The 21,916-nt window shown below is 44.5% G+C and overlaps 2 long non-coding RNA genes across 7 annotated transcripts in view; one reads left to right on the top strand and one right to left on the bottom strand.

The window, feature by feature from the left end:
• Positions 1-18,862, bottom strand: part of LOC118628119 — an 80,644-nt gene extending 61,782 nt beyond the window's left edge. For 4 of the 6 annotated variants that reach the window (XR_004959251.1, XR_004959250.1, XR_004959252.1 and 1 more), the window contains exon 1: positions 7,591-7,650. This is a non-coding gene — a long non-coding RNA (uncharacterized LOC118628119). Of the gene's footprint in view, positions 1-3,748; positions 3,901-7,590; positions 7,651-18,841 lie in introns of those variants that run through there. The other 2 variants (XR_004959249.1, XR_004959243.1) reach the window with 2 other exon arrangements.
• LOC118628120 lies at positions 7,905-12,201 on the top strand. The gene is made up of 3 exons (XR_004959253.1): positions 7,905-8,012; positions 11,228-11,425; positions 11,621-12,201. It is a non-coding gene; the product is annotated as an uncharacterized LOC118628120 (long non-coding RNA).
• Positions 18,863-21,916: the final 3,054 nt, after the last annotated feature.

Here is a 21,916-nt window from a genome sequence, read left to right as displayed (position 1 = left end):
TGACAACTTTGAGCAGCAAGGCCTCAGTGTCGGGGAATTTGCTCTCCCACCCTGGCCCAACTGCATTTCACTAGAGAAACCTCTGGCTGTGATAACTTCCTCCTTTCTACCTAACGTTTTCTTTGCTGTCAAAATACCGAATAGTAGACCCTTTCCAGAAAGTCATTTTACCACGTTACAAGGTCCAGTTCAAGGCCCTATGCTTGGGAGCGAGTAAAATGGGAAGCAATGTGGGATGGGCAGGAGCTCCTGAAACACCAGTGTTATTCGGCACATAGGGCGTGGTCTTCAGGAAAAGTTCTGGAGTGGTCGTCAGAAGACCTGGTTTCATTAACTAGCCTCGTGCCTTTGTGCCAGTCATTTCTCTCCGATTCCGTTTCCTTTTTTGCCTAATGAAAGAAGTGGTCTACATGGCCTCTGAAACCTTTCAGCTTGGACACTTGAGGATTCTCTAAAGGAGAGCCGGTTTCAGCAGGCAGGGAAGGAAAGAAAGATGTGCCGCCACAGGCATAGCCGCCAAGGACCCTGAACATGTGATATAATAATGGAGGAATTTTCCCCTCGTCTGCCCAGACACAAAAATGTTATTGGAGTGAGAGACTGGGAAGCTTGCCTGATAAGAAATCCTAGTAGCACAACTTCCTGGTCTTAGCAATTTAGAGTCTTGGGAACCTGTCCCAGCCCCTGTAAAATAAGGCAGACCATGTAAAGAGGCTCTCCAGGAACCTCAGTGTGGCTCTGGTCACATCTCAGACTCTAAGGTCCCCAATCTTTGGGGCCACCCTCCCTCAGGTTTCCTCTCATTCCCCTACACTGATCAGCAGCCAGATTCTGAAGCCTCTTGAGCTGAAGGTCCCAGCCAAATGGCCCTACCGCCTTCCTGTTTGGGAAAGCCTCCAATTCCCAGACAGTGGCCAAATCCAACTTTCGTAGCAATTCAGCCCTTCTCCCAATAGCAACTGCGGGACCCTGAGTCTCCCAGACGCTACAGACTCTACTCGGGCCTGTGACAGCCAAGCCTAAGGGAACTGGGCAGGGCAGACAGCAGCATTTCTCTGCATTTAAGATAGTCCTATCCTTAATGTGGAGATCAGCCCCCAGTTTGATAAGCACAGGGTGGGCAAGGGACCTGCTGCGGTGAGATTACCAGACTCCGAGCAATCTCCACCTCACACCTCAAGAGACCTGCTTTCCTTACCCCTTAAATTACTAACCAGGCCTTTGGCTTTTTTAACATAGACTCTTAAGTCACCACAAATGTGCCGACTTCAGGCAGCCTCCCATGGTTTGCCAAAGCCAACCAGGGAGAGTAGGCAGATTCCAGCCATGCTCCTGAGACTCCTCTCTCCCTGCAGACTCTCACTCAGGGCCTGGCCTCCTGAGGAAGCCACTTGGGTACAGTGACCTGCGGACTGCAGGAATTATTTTTCCCTCCACTCCTGGCCTGGGCTCAGCTGAATGGTGGGGCTGGTTGGTACAAAGGCTGCTTTTCAAAATGTGCTTCCTTGGTACTTTCCGTGTCTGGAAAGGGCCCCCTTTCCTCCCACACTTAATTAGCAACATCAGAGTATTTCCCTTTCCTCAACAGAAAGTCTGTTCCCGCCGCTGAGGCCAGGCAGAGGTGGCAGGTGTGGCTAAATGCTCCCTGAGGTTAACCTCAAACTCTAACTTCGAGCCATACTTGGTGCGAAGCAATGTGAAATGCAGGGTGAGCTTCCATTTGGGCAGGGTTGGCAAGCAGGCACAGGTCCCTGGCAAAACAGGGGGTTGTTTTCTAGCCTCTAGATCAGGTGAGGGGACAGGAGAGGGGGTGAGGAACCAATGTGTGTTTGACACGTTTGTGAATTGTTCCTACAACAAAGGCTTTTTTGAAAACAGCAGAGTGGAGCTTTATATGTTTGAATGAGAAGCACACAGAAGAATCTATTGTCAGGAGGAAAGATTGCATGAGTAATTGTGCATGACTTCAGTCTTCCCAGTTGAAATGTTGGGCGTGTTTAGGGTGATTGTGGACATTCCAGGGTTTTCAGTTTTGGGAAGTGGGGGAAGGAACTCCCGGGAGGTGAGGAGGCAGGCTATCTAGCAAGGCAAAGAAAGCAGGAATCTGAGAAGTTCTTTCCCCACTTTTCCTTGCTGCTTTCTATACTTCCTCTACTTAGTTGAGGTACCACCTCCCACAGGAAGCCTTCCTGTCCCTACATCCTTCCCCCACCTCCCACTTTTGGTGTTATTGGTACATATCTCCTGTTTTTTCATTATTTACTAGACTGTGATATAACTTATATAGTCTGCAGAGTAGTGACCATGGACTCCACAGCCAGATTCTACTGGTTGCTAAATGCATAACCTTGGCGAAATTGCTTATCTTCTCTGTACCTCCGTTTCTTCATCTATAAATGGGAGTAATACCTACCTTCTAGGGTTGTTGAGAGATTAAATATGTTAACACATATATGGCACATAGAACAGTACTTGACATATAGTTTCAATAAATATTAGCAATTGTTTTTATTTGTATTCCTAGTGGTTAGCACAGTTTGTACTATATCATGGGTCAGTGGTTTTTCAACCTTCATATGCATCTTAATTGCTTGAGGAGCTTTAAAAATATATGGGCCTGAGCTCCACTGCTCTAGGAGTGAAATCTGATCGTAGTATTTTGGGAAAAGTCCCAGCTGGTTTTATTATGCAGCCAATTGTCATAGGTGCTCAATGAACGTTTGTTGAATGGATGAACCAAATGGGATCAATATGAATAAACTCAAGTTACTCCGTCCTTAGAATGTCAATGTAATTTTGTCTCCCAGAAAGTTGGCTTTTCTTGGGGCAGGCTTAAAGAAAGTAATACAGCAGTGAATATAATGGAATACATGAAAGAATTATAATTCTCAGCATCTCAACATATTGCAATAGTGAAGAAATAGAGAAAAACATTAGCTAGAGCTAATATTAGAGATCAGTAGGTATTTCCTTTTGTTCTCCCTTATGTTCAGGCAGACTTATTGCTCAGATAGTTGCCATAACAACTCTAGCCCAAAGCTGAACTTTGACCTTTCCTTCAGTTTTAATTTTGATTTGCAACTCAATCTTTCATTTAGTGGACATAATAAAACATTTAAAGACCTCAAGTAAAGCATTTGTACCACTCTAATATATAATTATGAGCATGATAATAAGCATAATTGTAATTAACTGCTTTACCTAGTTGGTTTACCAAATTTAAACCGACTGTTGCTTATAAAACATTGTCAGGGACCTCATAATAAAAACTTTTTAAAAACTATAGCTAGGGCCCCTCCTTTCAAGAAACATATTATAAAGATAAACAAATATAACAGAAACATTTAAACAATGTATGGAGATATAAAGCAGATTTTGGAGTCAGCCTTTAAATCTACTTCTTATTAGCTGCATGACATCAATTAATCCAATTAACCTCCCTGAGTTTTAGCTTCCTCACTGACCAAACGTGGATTTTGATGCCTCGATCACAAGATTGTTGTGAGGCTTCAAAGTAATAATATGTGTGTCTGGCATTTTTTATTAAATGAAATTATTTTAATTAACAAAGAAGCTGTATTCCAACAGCACACTTTGTTGTCCGAAATTTCATTATCAAGAGGAGAGATAATATGCACAAGAGGGAAGCAAATCAAGATGGAAAACTGCACATAAACATACACTTGCCCTTCCACCAGAAATCCCTTAGAAGACAGAAAAGATAGCATTTAAAATCATAAGTCCTTACCAGCACCAGCAAACAAGAGAGGAGGCAGAAGTTATGATAAAAATCTGGATAGAAAGCATTTGGAATCCAACTAGTAGAGCAGAGTATTAATAGACTCCAAACAATTTTAGGAGAAAATTACTTTGAAGGTAGGAGCAGAGAATCTCCTAGCTCAGAGGAAGCAAATAGAAAAAATAGGAGGGGGTTGTGAAGCAGTCACCAAGGTATTAATTTTTTTTTTTTCTTTAGAGAGAGAAGAAGGGAGAGAAAAACATGGATTGGCTGCCTCCTGCACACCCTTTACTGGGGATTGAGCCTGAAACCCAGGCATGTGCCCTGACTTGGAGTCAAACCAGCAACCTTCCAGTACATGGGACAACACTCAACTCACTGAGCTACACTGGCCAGGGCAAGGGTTACTAATCTTTAAACTACCCTCTGAACAACAGACCTCTCTCTTCCCTGCACGTTAGAGAGCTGTAGGGGATTGGAGGCAGGGTGCTGGTGGGGAGAATAAAACACAGACCTTTACTTTAAAGAAGAAAATTACTTACCTGATAAGGACTGCTGCTGGGATGTAAGGACTTGTGAGAAAAGCAGGCTGGAAGTAACCAGTCACCTTCCACAGACAGAGAGGAAAAAGGAAAACCTGTTCCTGCCAGCCTGTCAACTGTGACTGCATCGGAGTAAAGTCTCCTTATTGGGGCTTTTGGGGATGAGCGAAGGACCGAGTGGAGAGGACGATGTTCCCCAAGTCTGCTCTCTGCCTGCTCCAAGCACTTTATAGGGAAGTCTGCAGTCACTGTCCTACTCACAGAGTCCCAACTAACCCTCCATTCATCACGGGGAATGGATAAAGGGTAAGGGAAATGGATAGCTCAAAATAGCTACTAATGAATCTATTCTTCAAATGTGGGTGTGAATGGAAAACCAAGGACCACCAGACACTTGAGGAAATTCAACAACTCTAGAGAAAAGGACTAGGAACAAACTAAACATTGACCTCAGAGAAAAGACAGGTCAAGGAACATAAAAGAGCATGTTAAAAATTCTAACAAGCATCATCCTTAGAAAGATGCTTGGAGTTATTGTAGCAGGCTACTGTGAAAAAGGAACAAACACCTGCTATGACAAAGGAAAAACAACAAACAAACAGAAAGAGCCCTGGCCGGTTTGGCTCAGCGGTTGGAGCGTCGGCCTGCGGTCCAGAGAGACCCGGGTTCGGTTCCCGCTAAGGGCGCGTACTTCGGTTGCAGTTTGTCCCCGGCCCTGGTTGGTCGTGCGGGTGGCAGCCACTCGATGTGACCCTTTCACATCGATGTTTCTCTCTCTCTCTCTCTCTTCCTCTCTCTCCCTCCCACTCTATCTGTACAAAAAATGGAAAAATATCCTCAGGTGAGGATAAAAAAAAAAAAAAAAAAAAAACAGAAAGAAAGAAAATTTAGAATTATGATAGTAAAACTAAAGATTCAATAAATGGGATGAATAATAGAATGGATATGACAAAAACTGGGGATGTTATCCAGAAGTGTGAGATCTCCCTGAATATTTAGAAAGATCAGGAATGGAAACATGGAAAAATAAGAGATTCCTGTGGACTGAATTTTGCTCACCACCACCCCCTCAAATTTATATGTTGAAACCCTAACCTCACTGTGACTGTATCTGAAGAGGTGATAAAGACAGCTTAAATGAGGCTATAAGGGTGGAACCCTAATTCAATAGGGCGGTGCCCTTATAAGAAGGACACACCAGAGATATCTCTCCTTGTGAGGACACAGCAAGAAGGCAGTCATCTGTAAGCCAGGAAGAGAGCTCTCACTAGAAACTGAATTGGCCAGCACTTTGATCTTGTCTCCAAAACTGTGAGAAAATAAATTTCTGTCATTTGAGCAACCCAGTTACGGTATTTCATTGTGACAACCCAAGAAGAATAATATAGAGACACAAAGGATATATTCGAAAGTGCTTCCCTGCATTCAAAAGAAGTGCCAGGAGAGCACTAAGAATTGTGGGAAAGTGATCCACTAAGAACTAATAAAAGAAAATCTCCACGACCCATAGAAAAGCTCAAGATTTTACAGGACTTGCCAAGTGTCAGGCAACATCAATTTTTAAAGATCTGTACTTAGACAAATATTAAGGGTATTTCGAAGCCAAAAGGACAAAGAGAAAAGCCTAAAAGTATTCAGAGGAGAAAAACAATTTACCTACAAGAAACAAAAATGCGATTGGCTTTCAGAGCGCTGAGCAGCCATGAAGCAATAACCGCAAAATTTGAAAGAAAATAATTTTGAGCCTAGAATTATGTACAATGCTAGCCAAACTAGCATTCAAATGAGAGAATAAAATGAAGACATTTTCTATTTACCCTTCAAGTTGCCAAAAATGAGTAAACTTGATAAAATCCAGCACTAGCAAGGTTTCAGGGGCAATGGCACTCTCAAACTCTGTGGGATATCAATTAGAAGTAAGTATCAAAATTTACCATGAGTGCCCAGCTAGTGTGACTCAGTGGTTGAGCGTCGACCCCTGCACCAAGAGGTCGCTGGTTGGATTCCCGGTCAGGCCACATGCCCAGGTTGTGGGCCCAATCCCCAGTCGGGGGAATGCAGGAGGCAGCCAGTTGAGGTTCCCTCTCATCAATGTTTCCTCTCTCTCTAAAATCAATAAAGAAAAATATTATTTCAAAAAAATTTACCATGAGTTGTCTCTGGGTGTAGGCAGTAAGTGGATTCATCAACTGAAGGTAATTTTAAATAATAACTTGAAAACAATAAGAAATAATAATAAAATATTTTTGGTCTGCATTTTATTATCACTGTGAACAATGAAAATAAACAATGTCAGTGATAAAAGACTACTTTCTGCCAGAGCAGCCCGTTCCTCCTTTCCCCCAACCCCATCCCTGTATGCTACTGAATCTTCCCAAGTGCATTAAAAAACATAGCAGAGCCCTGGCCGGCTGGCTCAGCAATTAGACCGCCGGCCCACGTACCAATGATTTGTGGGTTCAGTTCTAGTCAAGGGCACGTTATCTCGGTTGTGGTTGATCCCTGGCCTTGGTCGCGTTGTTTAGGAGGCAACCAGTCAATGCATCTCTCTCACATCAATGTGTGTGTGTGTGTGTGTGTGTGTGTGTGTGTGTGTGTCTCTCCCTCCCTATCTGATGATAAACAAAAAAATGTCCTCCCATGAAGATTAAAACAAACAAACGTATAGCAGAAACTTACAGTACTTACTAAATAGGAAAATGATTTACAGAAAGAAATGGGAGCATGTGAATAAGATTCTTACTTTTTACTAGTTAGCTGGGTTTTTTTTTTTTAATTTTTGCAAAGAATCTATTCATTTATTTATGCTTACATTCTTGTATAGTTAAAACTTTTTTAATTTGAAAAAATAAATAACCTGGTAGGCAGGATTTATTTCAGGAAGTCAAAACAACAGAGTACAATGGCAGCATATAGCCATTTCCCCAAATACTTTAGATTATGGAATATGGGTTAAATACAGTGACTACATTTTCAAGACTAAAAATCAGAACGCAGTGTCTGCCAAAAGTTTTTTGGTGCAACTTCTGAACAGGAGATACAGCTTGAAACGTCCAACTTGGATGCCAAAATAATGGAATTTCTTGGGCACTGTGATGGTTTATTATTACAAATAGACTATTTGAAACTGGGCCTGTCCATATATCCCCAATTCCACTCCATTTTTGGATCATGTTGGAACTGAACACCTCCTGATATTATATCAGCTTAAAACCTAGCATTCAGTGTGCCTTGCTCTAACTCCCCCAAATCCAAGCAGCCTTTGTTTCCCCTGAGATCTGCCAAGGGGCCCTGATAGAGAACTCCTACCTTCTCCATTGCTTCAGCAGTATCCCCAACCACACTGTCTGTCCTTGCCTGAGAGGGTTCCCTACTGGCCTCCCCAACCCCCAACGTGATCACCTGCACCCACCACACACCCCACTGTCCCTCCCACCCTCCCTCCCCCCACCCCACCCCTGTATGCAGCTGAGCCAGCTCTGCCTGGGCCACTGATACCAATCCTGCTGAGACTAGCACAGATAGTCCCAGGCACAGAGTAAGCTGAAGCCATGGACATGAAATTGTTGTGTACAGAAAGGATGGGGTGGGGTGGGGGGTTGGGGGTGACAGACCCAGAGAAACAGGAAAGAGTTTGCCAGGAAACCAGACTGACACAGGCTGAGTGGAAAAGAGAAGTTGGAGCAGGACTCACAGACCGTCTTGGGACCAGTAAAGGAAGTGGGAGAAAGGTGAGAACTAAATGTGCACAGTAGTTTTTGTTCTAAGTGTGAAAAGGGTGCAAGGTAAATGCGTGGATTCATCACGAAGAAGGAGAAAATGAAAGGCTCCCGTGGGCCCCAGAGCGCTCTGCTGGGAACGAAGGAAGAACATGGGTCAAGAAGCCCTGCTCCCCACCCTGGCTGTGGGACATCGAGCAAGTCGTTAACCCCTGAGCACTTCCTGTAAGTTCAGGGTTCTTCTAAACATTAAATGAATTCAGGAGAGGAAAGCTTTCAGGCCAACATTTATGAAATCTGAATTTCTCTCTCCTCACATCTAATGTAAAGGGTGATGATGAAGACCCTCCTGTGCCTCCCACTCCCGACTCTGTCCTCAGTGTGAGCAGTGGACACACCAAATAACAGCTACTTAAGTAGCTCATGTTTATTGAGGGCGTATTATTTGCAGGCTCTGTTCCAAACCCTTTACAGTATTAACTTAATCCTCACAACAACCCTGTGAAATAGACAATATTATTATTTCTAGTTTACAAATGAGAAAGGTAAGGCTTAAAGAAGTTAAGTAATTTGCCCAGGGTGTGAAACAGAACCAGGATGAAAATCCAACTCTAACTGCAGAACCTATGCTCTTTTTCATTGCACTGTATTCCTTCCCAATACTAAGGCAGAAAATAGAAAAAAGGTTAGACGAGTAAAGGTCCTATCAGAGGCATTGATGGAGATGAGTAGGCGGGTCCTATTATCCTGTCTCCCTACGTGAGAGCTCTGTGGCTGTAGGAGGCTCCTTAAAGGGCTCCCGTTTGACAGTGGGACCCAAGGGAAATGCTACAGCTGAGATGAAGTCACAATCTGCCCCCTCCCCCCCACTGCCAGAGATGAGTGCTGGCATCCGAGAACAAGCCAATCACATCTGCAAACAGTGCAGATAAAGCTGTAAGTGGGGGCATTGCCTCATGTTATGAAAGTATTTGCAATAAAGATGTGGTAAGAAGTCCAAACAGAAGGGCGGTGAGTCGGCAGGCAATCTGATCAAGCGGAAAGTTTGTCCGTGTGTCTACAGGTCAACTCACTCTAATTTCACATGTTCCATTGGGTACTGTAGACAGAAAGCCTCGGGATGAGAAGGGCCTGAAGGAGATGCTGCCTGGGGAAGGTCAAAGCACCAAACATGTAAAAGAAATGGCTACTGTTGATTTAATAATGCCAACAATATTAGAGGTTTTCATTACGGTTATAGTCATCACCACTACTTCCCTTATTTACTCACTCATGCGTTTATCCAGGAAGCATTGATAGAGAGCCTAATGTGTTCCAGGCCTGTGCTAGGTGTTGGGACACTGTAAGGAGTCCCCAAGTTCTTACAGGGTAATCAAGAGGCAGTAGAAAGAGGCTCTTCCCACGCAGTCAAGTTAAAGGTCGTGTTGTGGCGCGAGAGAACCGAGAGACCACCAGAGCCAAATGAAAGCCAAATAGGGAGTAAAGCCAGCCAGCGACTGATCCCAAGTTCTCGGAGACCAGCCCTGGGGCCTCCAAATTTTGTGGCCTGACAGAGTCAAAGAAAGACCACTAGGGAATTGAAGTCCAAATCAGAGCCGTTGATGAGCCGGCTGGTGTCTGATTCCAAACACCCCTGTGACAGAGTCTTGGGAATCAACCCCGATATGCTTTATTACATGCCTTTTATACCTTACAGAAAATAGGATCTTCTTGATATAATGCCCAGGGCCACAGCAATGCTGTATAGAATTAGTGTGCCTTACAGATAACAGGAACACCCAAGCCCACCCAGGAGCACCCAGGAGAACCCAGGAGAACCCAGGTATTTCAAGGTACATTGGGTCACACTTAGCCCCGAGCTGCACAAACACAATGCAAGCCTAACTCCTTGAGATTGTGGGGAAGGTTGAGTCTCTGACTCAAGACCTCCAGGCTCTGTGGACTCTGTCAGACATGTAGCTGGCTCCCAACAATTTATTGGTTCAGGGAATATTCCAATTCATTGAGGTTATTTTCACTGAACAGGTTCAGCTAGAGGACATACAGTGACTTTCCCAATCATCAATTATGGAGCAGCACAATAATTTACCAATCATCAATTATGGGGTTATAAACATGCCAGCACAGTCTGTGCCAGTGAGGGCCTTGCATGTCAAACCACATGGCTCTCCCTGCAAGGAGCTGATTGTGCTGGTGGGGTCAGGTAGTACCTCCTACAATGGAAAAGCCAGAAAGGGCCTTTGAAAAGTGGTCCATCTCCTTCCGTGTGTAGAGAAGGAAACCATGAACCTGAGTTATAAAAAAGATAAACTACAAATCAAGACTGCATATGGGACCTGGAGAGTATTATGCTAAGTGAAATAAGCCAGTCAGAGAAAGATAAGTATCTCATGATCTCACTTATTTGAGGAATATAATGAACAAAATAAGCTGATGAACAAAACACACCCAGAGACGTGGAAGTAGGGAACAAACAGACTGACAAACCTCAGAGGGAGGGAAGTGGGAGGGCGGGAAGAGATAAACCAAAGACTTATATACATATATGCACAACCAATGGACACAGACAACAGTACTGTGAAGAATATTTTTATTTCCACTTTACAGGCAAGAAAAACAAGTCAAGATCTCACCTATGTTAAGTGATAGAGCTGGGACTCAAACAAATGTATTCAAACTCCTGGTTCAAGGATCTTTCTAAAAACCTCAAGCCAGCCCTGGCCGGTTTGGCTCAGCGGTTGCAGTGTTGGCCCCACGGACCAGAGTCCCAGGTTCGGTTCCCGCAAGGAACACATACCAAAGAAAAAAAACCTCAAGCCACTTCCTTTTCCCAGTACCAGACAGCTGGGCTTGAATTCCAGATAGAATTCCTGGTTCCAGCCAGGGGCACACAGGGCAAGATAAAACAGTCTCAGACAATGAGCAGACGTGACTAATGCAAGAATTCTACCTGTGGGTACGCCCCACCTCATCCTCATGCTGAGCTCCAGTCACTGATTCCTGGGCCCAAAGTCAAAGGTTTCACAATACCCCTTTTATCGATAAAAGGACATACGCTGTTGTGCTTAGAGTCGGTGTCAGTTTGCACATCTTTAAAATGGAAAAAATAATGACATCAATGACTAAACGTGATGACGTATGTGAAATGGCTGTAATAAGTGTTCACAAGCATGTAAATACTCTTCTCCCCTCTGGCTCTCTCTTCTGTCCCTATGGGACATTTTCAGGACATAAGCACACATCCTTTTGTGAGCCTCCCTTTTCCCCATAAACCGAAGGCGTAGCAGCGGCAGTGAAAAGCGGAGGGCGAAGAGGACATTTCTGAGGGCTCTGTGCAGTCTCCAGCCCAAGGGAGCTCGCAGTGGGATTTCTGCTTTATGTCAGCTGCGCAGTGGGGCAGGAAGACCTCCGTCCTCCGAGGGCAGGTATCACGCTGAGGAGAAGGAACCCCAGCTGTTCTGTGGGTCCTAACGGAATGTGGCTCGGGGATGCCTGATGCCTGGCAGCCCGATAAAGTTTGGATAAACTCGGTGTGTTCGCTTCCAGGCAACAGACCTTTCCCCTTGAGGGCTCAGTGGCCAGGAAAACATTCCAGAAGCCAATAATTTCTCATTCTCCAGGGATCCAGGGAGCAGACAGTTTCTGGGCTGAACATCAGGGACACACCAATGAACTGTGAGAGCCCCAGTGCTGACCATCTGACCCCAGGAAATGGACGGCCGGTGCCGTGTGCTAGAAGACAGCTTCCTGCCAGGAGGAGGAACTGGGCTTGGTCTCCCCGTGCGCCAGCCTGTGGATGCGACTGTCTGGAGTTTCGTGGATGGCTATGGGAATCAGACTCCTGTGGTCCTATTCAATTAAACTACCAAATGAGAACCTACTATGTCAGTGCTTTGAAGAAGCAGGTGATGTTGGGGAAAGGCCATGGGCTTTGAAGTTTGAGAGGCTTCGGTTTAAATTCTAGGTCCACTACCTACTGACTATATGACTTAGGAAAGATACTTACCCTCTTTGGGCTTCAGTTTCTTTATCTGTGAAGTAATAACAGTAATGTCTACTTTACAGGGCTGAGATAAAAATTAAATAAAGTTATCGTGCATAAAGGGTATAGAATAATGCCTGCTGCCTTATCAGTGCTCAGAAACCAATCTTTCTTACTAGGTTTCATGGGGAGATGGAGGAGAGGTAAATATCAGACATGGTTAGGGAGATAGCACAAGTAAAACTCAGTGTAACTCCTTTGATGTTTTTTCAACTAGCACATATTAGAGAACCTCCTAAGTGCTAACAACTAGAGGGGAGATACAGGAACAATGGCCCTCGACCTAGAGGAACTCGGAGTTTTGCAACTGAGATGGATGAGTAAGCAAATAATTTCTATCAGACATAAGTGGTCTGAGATAAACAAGTGAAAATGCTATGGGAGCAGAGTGGAGGAGGTGCTTACATTCTCTGCAGGAGTTACAAGAGGCCTTGCTGAGGAAGCAACTCTTGGGCTCCATTGGCTGAGTCTTCAAAGATGAACAAACAGAAGCTTAGCTGGTGAAATGGGAGTGGAAGGCCACTGCTGATGTCGGAGACTGTGTGTGGGGAAAACACAGAGGCATGAAAGAGCTTGGTTATGGGAATGGAACCACGGGGTAGCTGGACATAAGGGACGTGGTAAAGGACATCAGCCTTGAGAGATACTGAAAAGTCCTTGCTGGTTTGCTAAGGAGTTGGGACTTTGCTCTGGAGAAAACAGAGGGGTTTTAAAGCAAAAACAAGGTGATTAATGTGTTTTCAGGAAGGTAACTGGGTGGAGGATGGAATGCAAAGGAGAGAGACCAGAGGCCAGGAGACTGGAAGCATGTGAGATAAGAAGCTCATCTGGGTTACATAATCAGGAAGTTGGTGGGGGATCAGGAAGAGAGGCTAGACCTCCTGGCTCCTGCTTTGAGCTTTTTTTTTTTTTTTTTTATTAGATTACTCCTCCTTTCACATCTTTGAAACCTGTCTATTAAGCAAAACTGACCTAAAAGTACAGCGCTCACATGAACAGAAAAGTAAAGTACAACTAGGTTTTAACTGTATGGAGGCACCTGCTTTTTATCCATGATTTACCTCAGCATTACGTATTTTTCTGAGCATCTACTTCGTGAGGTCTGTATTCCTAAGAAGAATGAAAATCCTTACTGATTTGGGCCAAACATTCATCCATTTGTCAATCAAATCCATCCATGCACAGAAGTGCATTGGCAGTTCCTATGGTCTATTCAGGCTAAGTCCTGGAGGTATAGAGAAGGAAGGCAATTCCTGCCGTCAGAGAGTCCACGGCCTCGTGGAGGGGGAGACAGAAAAACAGACATGGACAATCCAATGTGATGACTACTAATCCAATGAGAAGTGTGTGCTCATTGCTATGGGAGCTTGGAACAGGCATAGGCAACAGTCTGAGCCATCATGGAAGAAGGGGACACTTGTGCCAAGCCCTGAAGGGCAAAGAAGAGGGTACAAAGGTACTCTAAGTAGAAGGAGGAGCATATGCTGTTTGGGGTTATAGTGCAATGGTGACAGCAATTAGAATTCGAGAATACAACAGTCTTCCTAGTCCTGAAGCCAAACACCTGCGGTGCCTATTTTAATTACGTGAACCATTAATTCAGATTTAATTTATGGCTTCCCTCTGGCACCTCACTATACAAGACTAACTCAGTGCCCACTTTCCCCAAATTACCAAATAGGCAAAGTTTCCTTGGCATTTTCTGACCTCCTCTTTCAGTGCCTGTCTCGGGACACCTCGACCTCTGGCCTTAATTCCCTAAATTTTCCTCCAACAACCAAGAACCTACTTCAGCCCCTCCTGGGCAGTGGCCCAGGTTCCCAGTCTCTGTCCATTCTCACTCACTGCCTTATCAAGTCAGCGTGTGCATCAAACTCTGTCCAGCTTTTAGAGGGCTTTACATTGTTCATAACTACATTACTGGCCAGCTTACAGCATCACCCAGTCAGAGGTGTCTGCTCTCAACATTTCTTTCACCATCTTACCTGTCCTTTGAGGTGCGTGACTGCATCGTCCCTCCACTTGTGGTTTTCAGTGACAACCCATTCTCTGGAGTCACCTCTCTAACTCTCTGGCAGCCCCAGAGGCAAAGCTCTATGAAACACACAGAGTTTTAACCATTCCCTACTGTGGTTTTCTGTCCAAATAAAAAGTTCTGTATCCTACTCAGCTTTTCTCTCCCCAATTCTTCTACATAGAGGCAATAATAAAAATCTGATGAATGAATTCAGTACTAAAGGAAAGAACTAAAGTCCCTAGAACAAACTTCTGCTGGTAGACGGACACTCTGGAGGTAGGAATGGCACGTGCAGGAGGCAGGTTAGAGAAGCAACGCTGAGACTTTGAGCGTGCCTCTGTGCTCCAGGCCAGTGCCTACTTCGCTGTGCCTAAGGCTTGTTGAGAAAAGAGAAATGCTGCTCTTGAGACAGGGAGAAGACAGTATCTTATACCTTAATTTCTCTGAGCCCTGCCTGGCCTAGTTTCTCCAGGCTCCTTTCTGTGGGCCTGTGCTACTTTTCATGGTTCTTATTCATGAACTAGGAACTATTAATGATAACATTAGGAGCTGATGTTATACTTGACCTCAATTATGTTTTAACATTTATGCTGTGAAATTTTACAGAAGGGAGAACTAAATTGAAGTTAATGCTCACGAAATGGAAAATGAATAGTCCTTGGCTTATTATTAGAAGAATCCTGGCCTTTGGTCTGAATTTTTCCTTTTTTTTTTATTAAGATCCAAAAATACTAAAAAGTCTGACTGACTAGCCATGTAAAACATATGCTGAGAGGCCTCAGCCAAAGCCAAATATGAGAAAAGTCAAACAGTGTATAGAAAACAAATAAATGAATCACAGAGTTGGGTAAACTGCTGTTTGGCACAAATCCATGAACACAGACCAAGAAGCGTCTCTGCAAAGACAGGAGAAATGTCTGTGGAAAATATCTCTGAAACAGACCTGAATTTGACCTAAAATCTTGTCTACAACCAAACTTTGTCCTGCAAAAACAATCCATAATGTTTTCCTTTGGACGTGTTTGTTCGCCAGTTTGTCCATGGACCTGGGTGGGGCTGCTCTTTGCAGAGTGCACTGCACTCGACGGTGGCGTCGGTCATCATTGTGCGTGGCCACCTAGAGCCAGGCTGACCCACAGCATGGGAAACAAAGGTGACAGAATCTGGCTGCTCAGAGACGTGGCATGGGCCGGGACTAGGAACTGGGGCCCTGGGTCAAATAGCTGTCCACCACATGTAATGTTCTTTAAAAAGCCCCAGGCATTAGCATGCAACTGACTACAGACTGTTTAGTCTAATGTCCAACTTGACATTTAATTACCATAAGCTGCTTTAATTCGTGGAATTTCTTTTTTATGATTAAAGTCACCCTGTGAATATTAGGGATGAAAAGGAGGAAGGACTTAGGCTTAAGTTTTCCAAAATCTGTCAGATAAGTAGTTCTGTGTGCTTAGTTCTAGGTACAACAGGAGCTACAAAAAAATAAGATAAAACAATGAGCAGGCAAAAATTCTCTTACTCTCAAGGAATAGAGAATCTAGGAGGAAACATAAGACAGGGCACTATATCTGTAAAGTAAGGTAGAAGGAGAAGAGTAATAATAATAGCTGGCATTTATTAAATACTATGGGCAAGGCACTATTCTAAATGTTTTCTATGTATCGGCTCATTTAAACCTAACAAAAAACACGTGAGGTATGTACTACCAGTAGCCCTATTTTACAGATGAGGAAACTGAGGCATAAAGAGGCTTATAACTTGCCCAAGATCACCAGTAAGTAACAATAGAGATTTGAACTGCAGGCCCTCTGTGCCTAGCCACTGCGCTGCTCTGCCTCTGGGGGCTGTCTGAGTGGTGCGTATCACAAGCGTTTGATAGCACAGCTAAGGGAGATACTCACTGCACCCAAGGAGAAAGAGTACCCACACTTCCTGCAGCGGTAACATTTGCACTAAGCCTTGAAGGGTGGGGACGATTTGGACACACAAATGTTGGCAGTGAGAATGGAAGATGAATTCGGAGAAAAAGAGAAGTGTTTCCAAATTGGGCGCAGCATTTGTGAAACATGAAGCAGTAAGCACACAGGCTCTAAGAAAACAGCCAAGATGGGTCTGGTTGTGTTTGAGCAGAGCGTGAGAAATCAAAGTAGTGGGGGCTGGGAGGGGAAACTGCAGCTGGACCTGAACAGCTTGCTCCTAACAAGGATCCTTACTAACCAGTTCTCAGTACTTTGTCAACTCAGTAACTTAACACCAAAGACCACTCTCAGAGAGCCCAGAGAGAAACTTTGACAATACAAATTAACAGATGAAAAAGTTAAAAAAAAAAAAAAAAAGAAGTCACTTTCCCCCAAGGACCTGCAAGTGCAAGGGGACTCGATTCTGGTTCCAGTTTTCTGCTTGTCACCTGTGACTATCCTTCCAGATGCTGCAGGTCAGCCACACACTGACAAACCATTAGATAAATAAATGCAACATCCTGTGGAATGGTAGCCAGATTCTTGGTAATAATCCTTGATAATCACAAAGCTTTCTAGAGCTAGCTTCTTTAGAAATAATTGGGGTTTGACTTACTCTTACAGCTATGTGAGTAATATGTCATTAGAGTGTAAAATAAATCTATGTATTTATTTTAGAATCAGTAGGGTCTTTGGAAACCATGTAGTCTACTATTTTGCAGAGGAGGCAAAAAATAAATAAAAAATAAAAAGGGCTAAAAAGTTTAAAGGGTCTTACTTGAAGTTATCCGGCAAGTCAAGAGTGAAATCATGTTTTGAACACACAATTTTTGGAAAGTAAAACAAATGCTTTTGTTGCACATTTTAAAATATGCTTATGGATATATTCAGTGTTCTGCTGTTCCACCATTCCCTCATGAATCTTTAAATTTGGTTAAAACACAATAGCCAGAGAGGAGGCTTTTTAAAAGGTTGAACACACATTTTTTTTATGGTCACTTAGAAAGTGAGCTTTTAAAAAACATTCCATGCCTCAGAGTAATTCAGCAGAGATATTAAAATTAGCAACAGCTGACACAGCTTGAGCACCTGCGCGGGCTGAGCACTTCAAATGCTTCATCTCAAACGCCAGGACAAAAGCCTTCACAATGGCACTACTATCTCCATTCTGTGGTTGAGGAAACCTGAAGAGATTTGGTAACTTGCTCGAGTTTACACAGCTGGTGAGCACGTCTGGACCCAGACCCCGAACTACCCGACACCAAATTCTGTGTAGCCGACTCTTATAATACATAACCTCCATAGATAGTGGTGGGTGAAACTTATCTTTTTATCAGGAAATATTAAGTATTCAGACAAGGTACAAAAACAAGAAGGCTTAATTTTCAAGAATGTTCACCCTTATTGAAAGCCTCTCGGGAGATAACACTTCTCACAGGTCTTCCTATCTGTGTGTCACAACCAACCATCCTTGCTACACTTTGCTAGGAAAACAGACACCCTTAGTTTATCACAAAGTCAAAATTTCAGTGACTGTTAGTAAGTGTTAGCAGCCTGTGGCCTGCCTGGTGCTTGGCCATCAAACAGCTACCATGAGTGAAGCCTGCTGGTTAGCCTGGGACCGTGGGCAGGAGTCTAGGGTCTGGAGAAGTTGTGCTCGGCAGGACTAGGGCTCCACCTGGCCCCACCTGTGGTTCCACTGACTGTAGGCCCCACTGGCTGCATTTAAGGAAATACCTTTAGCCCAGTTGGTGTGGCTCAGTTGTTGAGCATCAACCATGCACCAAGAGGTTGCTGGTTCAATTTCTGGTCAGGGCACATGCACAGGTTGTGGCCCAGCTCCCCAATGGGGGGCATGCAGGAGGCGGCCAATCGATGTTCTCTCTCATTGATGTTTCCATCTCTCTCTCTCCCTTCCTCTTTCTCTAAACAATAAAGAATAAAATACCTCTAGGTCTCTTGCTTCCTCCATGCCCTCACAGCGACTGCCCTCCCTTAGATCTCCATCAGACATCTCTTGCCAAGACTACTCTTAAAGGCCCCTATGTCCTCATGTATCTAACCTGACACCTTCCAATCCATCCTCCCTCTGCTACCAGAATCATCTCTAGAGCTGATCATGTCAGTCCTCTACTCTGAACTCCTTGATGGCTTCGTGATGCCAAGAAAAGAGAATTCACACTCCTAAACGCGGCATTCAATATCCTTCATAATTTGGCCTTTCCTCATGGCCAGCCCTGCACTGAATCCCAGCACTGGCATTTCCATCTTCGGCGTAACAGCCCCTTACAGCTGAGACAATGGAGCTCTTAGAGCCTTCGGCTATGACCTCATCTACTGACTAAGATTTGTCTTGGCTGGGCCCTAAGCAACACAAACAAAAAAAGCCCCTTCTTCAGGAAGTGTTGGTACTGATTTAGCATGCTCTAGAACTGGAGCAGGAGCTTGTATGGACCAGCAGGGACCTTGCAGGCTCCAGCAGAAAAGAGACAAAAGCCAGACAATCCCAGGAGAAGCAATCCTGAGGGCAAAGAGACTTCGAAGGTGGACAGTTGGTGGGAGAAAGAACTCCTTTTTTGAGAACCTTCTGTGTACCAGGCACCTTTAATCTGGGCTACAACTTTGCAAGGCAGGTATTATCCTATTTCCAAAGCTCCAAAGCTCAGACAGATTAACTTTTCCGAATCACATGACTAGCAAGTAGCTGTGGAGTTCAAACCTTGGTTTCCAAAGACCTGCATTCTTTCCTTCACATACCCTAAGAAGCACCTGGGAGAAGCTAGGAAGTCTGGAGAGTAAAGCCAGATGCTGAGGAAATACTCACTGTATGCTTATTTCAAGGAATCAGGCAAAATAATGGAATAATAACGGAGTAATAGTGAATCCAAAACCGCCAGCACTAACCATGAGAAAAACTAGAATGACATTCATGATACTAAATAGCTTTAGGTCATAAATAAATGTTGTCCTTTAGGGGGAGGAAACAAAATTATGTTGATTCTTTGAACATGAATGTGACTAATACGCTGGGTGTGACATCAGGCATCTTAGCCACACAGCTGTCTGGGTGCACTAATCTGTGTCTTGCATCTCTAGCTGCTGTCTGCCCAGAGGCATGCTGCACTCTAATCTGGCTTCACAGTTAGCTTGACATTTTTGCTGAGTCTGACTCACTCCCAGCCTCAATTGTCCTGTGCCAATGCAGACTTCTTTTACAGTTGGCCTACTTAGAAACACAGGATGTTAGTGTTGGAAAAGAGCTACCTTCGAAGTCACCTAGTATAACCCCCTCAGGTTACAAATGAGAAAACGGGTTCCAGACAATGTTTGGTGATGTCTGAACTTGGGTGGGAGTAGGTGTGAGGCATGATGGGACCTCAGCAGCAGGGGCCGGTCAGGCAGGAGGGGGAAGCTGGGATCAAGCCACACCGGGGATGGCAGTACTCACTCCCTTGCATGATTATTGGGGTTGTGGTGGGCACAGGGAGCAGACGGCGCTTCCTGGAAGAATGGGTTGGGAAAGGGAAGCAGAGTGTCAGGATCCCAGCCAAGCAGTCTGGAGTTCAGGACAGGATTTCTGTGCCAGCAGGGAAATGTGAGGCTGGGCAGGGGAACTGGGCTGAAGGTCAGTTGTGAGGACTGGACCCACATGCCCAGGGACGCAACAGGGTGTGAAGAGGAAAGTCATAACCCAGTGGCTATCAGGGTGTGCAGAGTTCACTCGAGGCAAGATAAAGTCCAGGTTAGTGACAGCATACCCCAGCCCACGGTGGGTTGTGGTTGATGCACTCCTTGCCCTGTTGTGGAAGATTTCCAGCCTGTAGCTGGAGGGAGCAACTGACTCCAGATGATAGCTGGGGAGCCAGAGAAGACAGCACTGAAGTATTCCATGCATTCTGCCTTCCAAATGTTTCTGGAATGTTCCTTTCCTTCATTTCTATTTTCATCATCCTTGGCCCTGGTCATCACCCACACAAATTATTGCAACAGATTTTTGGTTCATCTCTACCGCTCTGCCTGTAATAATGATATATGAGGATGTCATCTGATACGTGAGGAGGTCACTTGCTTTCTATAAATGTTGATGGCTTACCATTGCTAGCTGCCTTTTTCAACAGGGCTTCCCTAGAAGAATCAAGCCCTTCAGAAAATTATTTAAGTGACTATTTTCTCAGTTCTTTCAAGGATGATACATAGCTACTATCATTGAGGTATACAGGAGAGATCTGATTTGCATATGGATGCTTTAAGTCAAGAGGGCTTAAAACACAAATGTCTAAGCCTGGCATACTAGGTCCCACACAGCCTCAGCCCAACCTCCTTCTCGCTAGCCTCATTCTCTGCCCTCCCTACCGTGCATGTTATGCTCTGGCCGCACCAAACTCTTCCCATTTCTTCATCATGCTATTTTTTTCATGCCTTAATGTTCTTCCTTCTACCTGGCCTCCTTATTGGTCTTGTAAAATTCATAGTCATGCTTCAAGGCCTAGCTCAGATGGTACCTCCTCTCTGAAGTGGTACCTCTACCATCGTTGAAGGTTGATTAAATTGTTTCTTCCTCGCCCTGGCCAGTTTGGCTCAGCAGTTAGAGCATCAGCCTGCAGACCAGGGAGTCCCAGGTTCAATTCCAGCCAAGGGCACGTACCTTGGTTGCAGTTCGTCCCTGGCCCCGGTTGGGGTCGTGCAGGTGGCAGCCAATTGCTGTGTCTCTCTCACATTGATGTCTCTCTCTCTCTCTCTCTCTCTCTCTCTGTCTCCTCTCTCTCTCTCTCTCTCTCTCTCTCCCCCACTATGTTTAAAGATAAACATAAAAATATCCTCAGGTGAGGATTAAAAAGTATATAAATGAATAAATTGTTCCTTCTTCTATGTACCCATATTATTTGTGCATGTGTGTGTGTGTCTACCACTGTCTAGTACATCATTCGGAGATGGAGGCTTATTTATCTGTGTGACCTAAAAAGTTTTGGACACAGCAGGCAACATCCCCTTCCCATCCCCTGACCTGAGTAGATGTTTATCAAACAATGGTCCAAAGCTCCCTGGATAATCAAAAAACAATGCTAATTCTGGAACACAGGACTCTAGACATTTAGTTCATCATTAGTTAGGCTTCTAAGTGACAGCAACTAGATCAATCATTAACTGCGCCAGTGTCAGATACACAGGTGCGCATGGTGATGGTGTGGGCTGGTAGAAACCTTCCTGAATAATTACTGACAGAGTGAGGGAGCAGGAGCTGGTAGGCCCCACTGGGAAGGAAGCATGGAGCCAGAGACACGTTTGGTAAGGTGCAGGAGCAGACTCCATCAGGAGTATGTATAGGACCAACTTTATAATTTCTCCAGGTAATAAGAAAAGGAAATAAGGAGAAATAGTTGGTGGTGGGGTTAAGTGAAGGACATGTGCATCAAGAATTGATGTCTTGTCCGGCTGGTGTGGCTCAGTGGTTGAGCGTTGACCCATGCACCAAGAGGTTGCCGGTTTGATTCCCAGTCAGGGCACATGCCCAGGTCGTGGGCCCAATCTCCAGTGGGGGGCATACAGGAGGCGGCCAATCGATGTTCTCTCTTATTGATGTTTCTATCTCTCTCTCTCTCTCTCTCTCCTTCCTCTCTCTCTAAAATCAATAAAGAAAAAAACATTAAAAAAAAAAGAACTGATGTCTGAAATGACACATCAAAACTGAAATCTAATTTAAAAAACTTACACTTGCATAGTGTAGAATGTCATCATATACATGCTCTCATTTAATTCTTAGAATAACCATGTGGCAGGGGTGGGGTTGGGGTTAGGGGAGGAGTGGTGCGTGTGTGAGTGGTTGTTACAGTCTTTCCTTTACCAAGGAGATGATTACAGCTCAGAGAGGGAAAATGACATGTCAGACACCCACTGTCCC

This window comes from Molossus molossus, unplaced genomic scaffold (genome assembly GCF_014108415.1).
Source record: "Molossus molossus isolate mMolMol1 unplaced genomic scaffold, mMolMol1.p scaffold_m16_p_13, whole genome shotgun sequence".
Taxonomy (NCBI): domain Eukaryota; kingdom Metazoa; phylum Chordata; class Mammalia; order Chiroptera; family Molossidae; genus Molossus; species Molossus molossus.
Note: the sequence above shows the minus strand (reverse complement) of the source record. Positions and strands in the feature narration are given on the sequence as shown.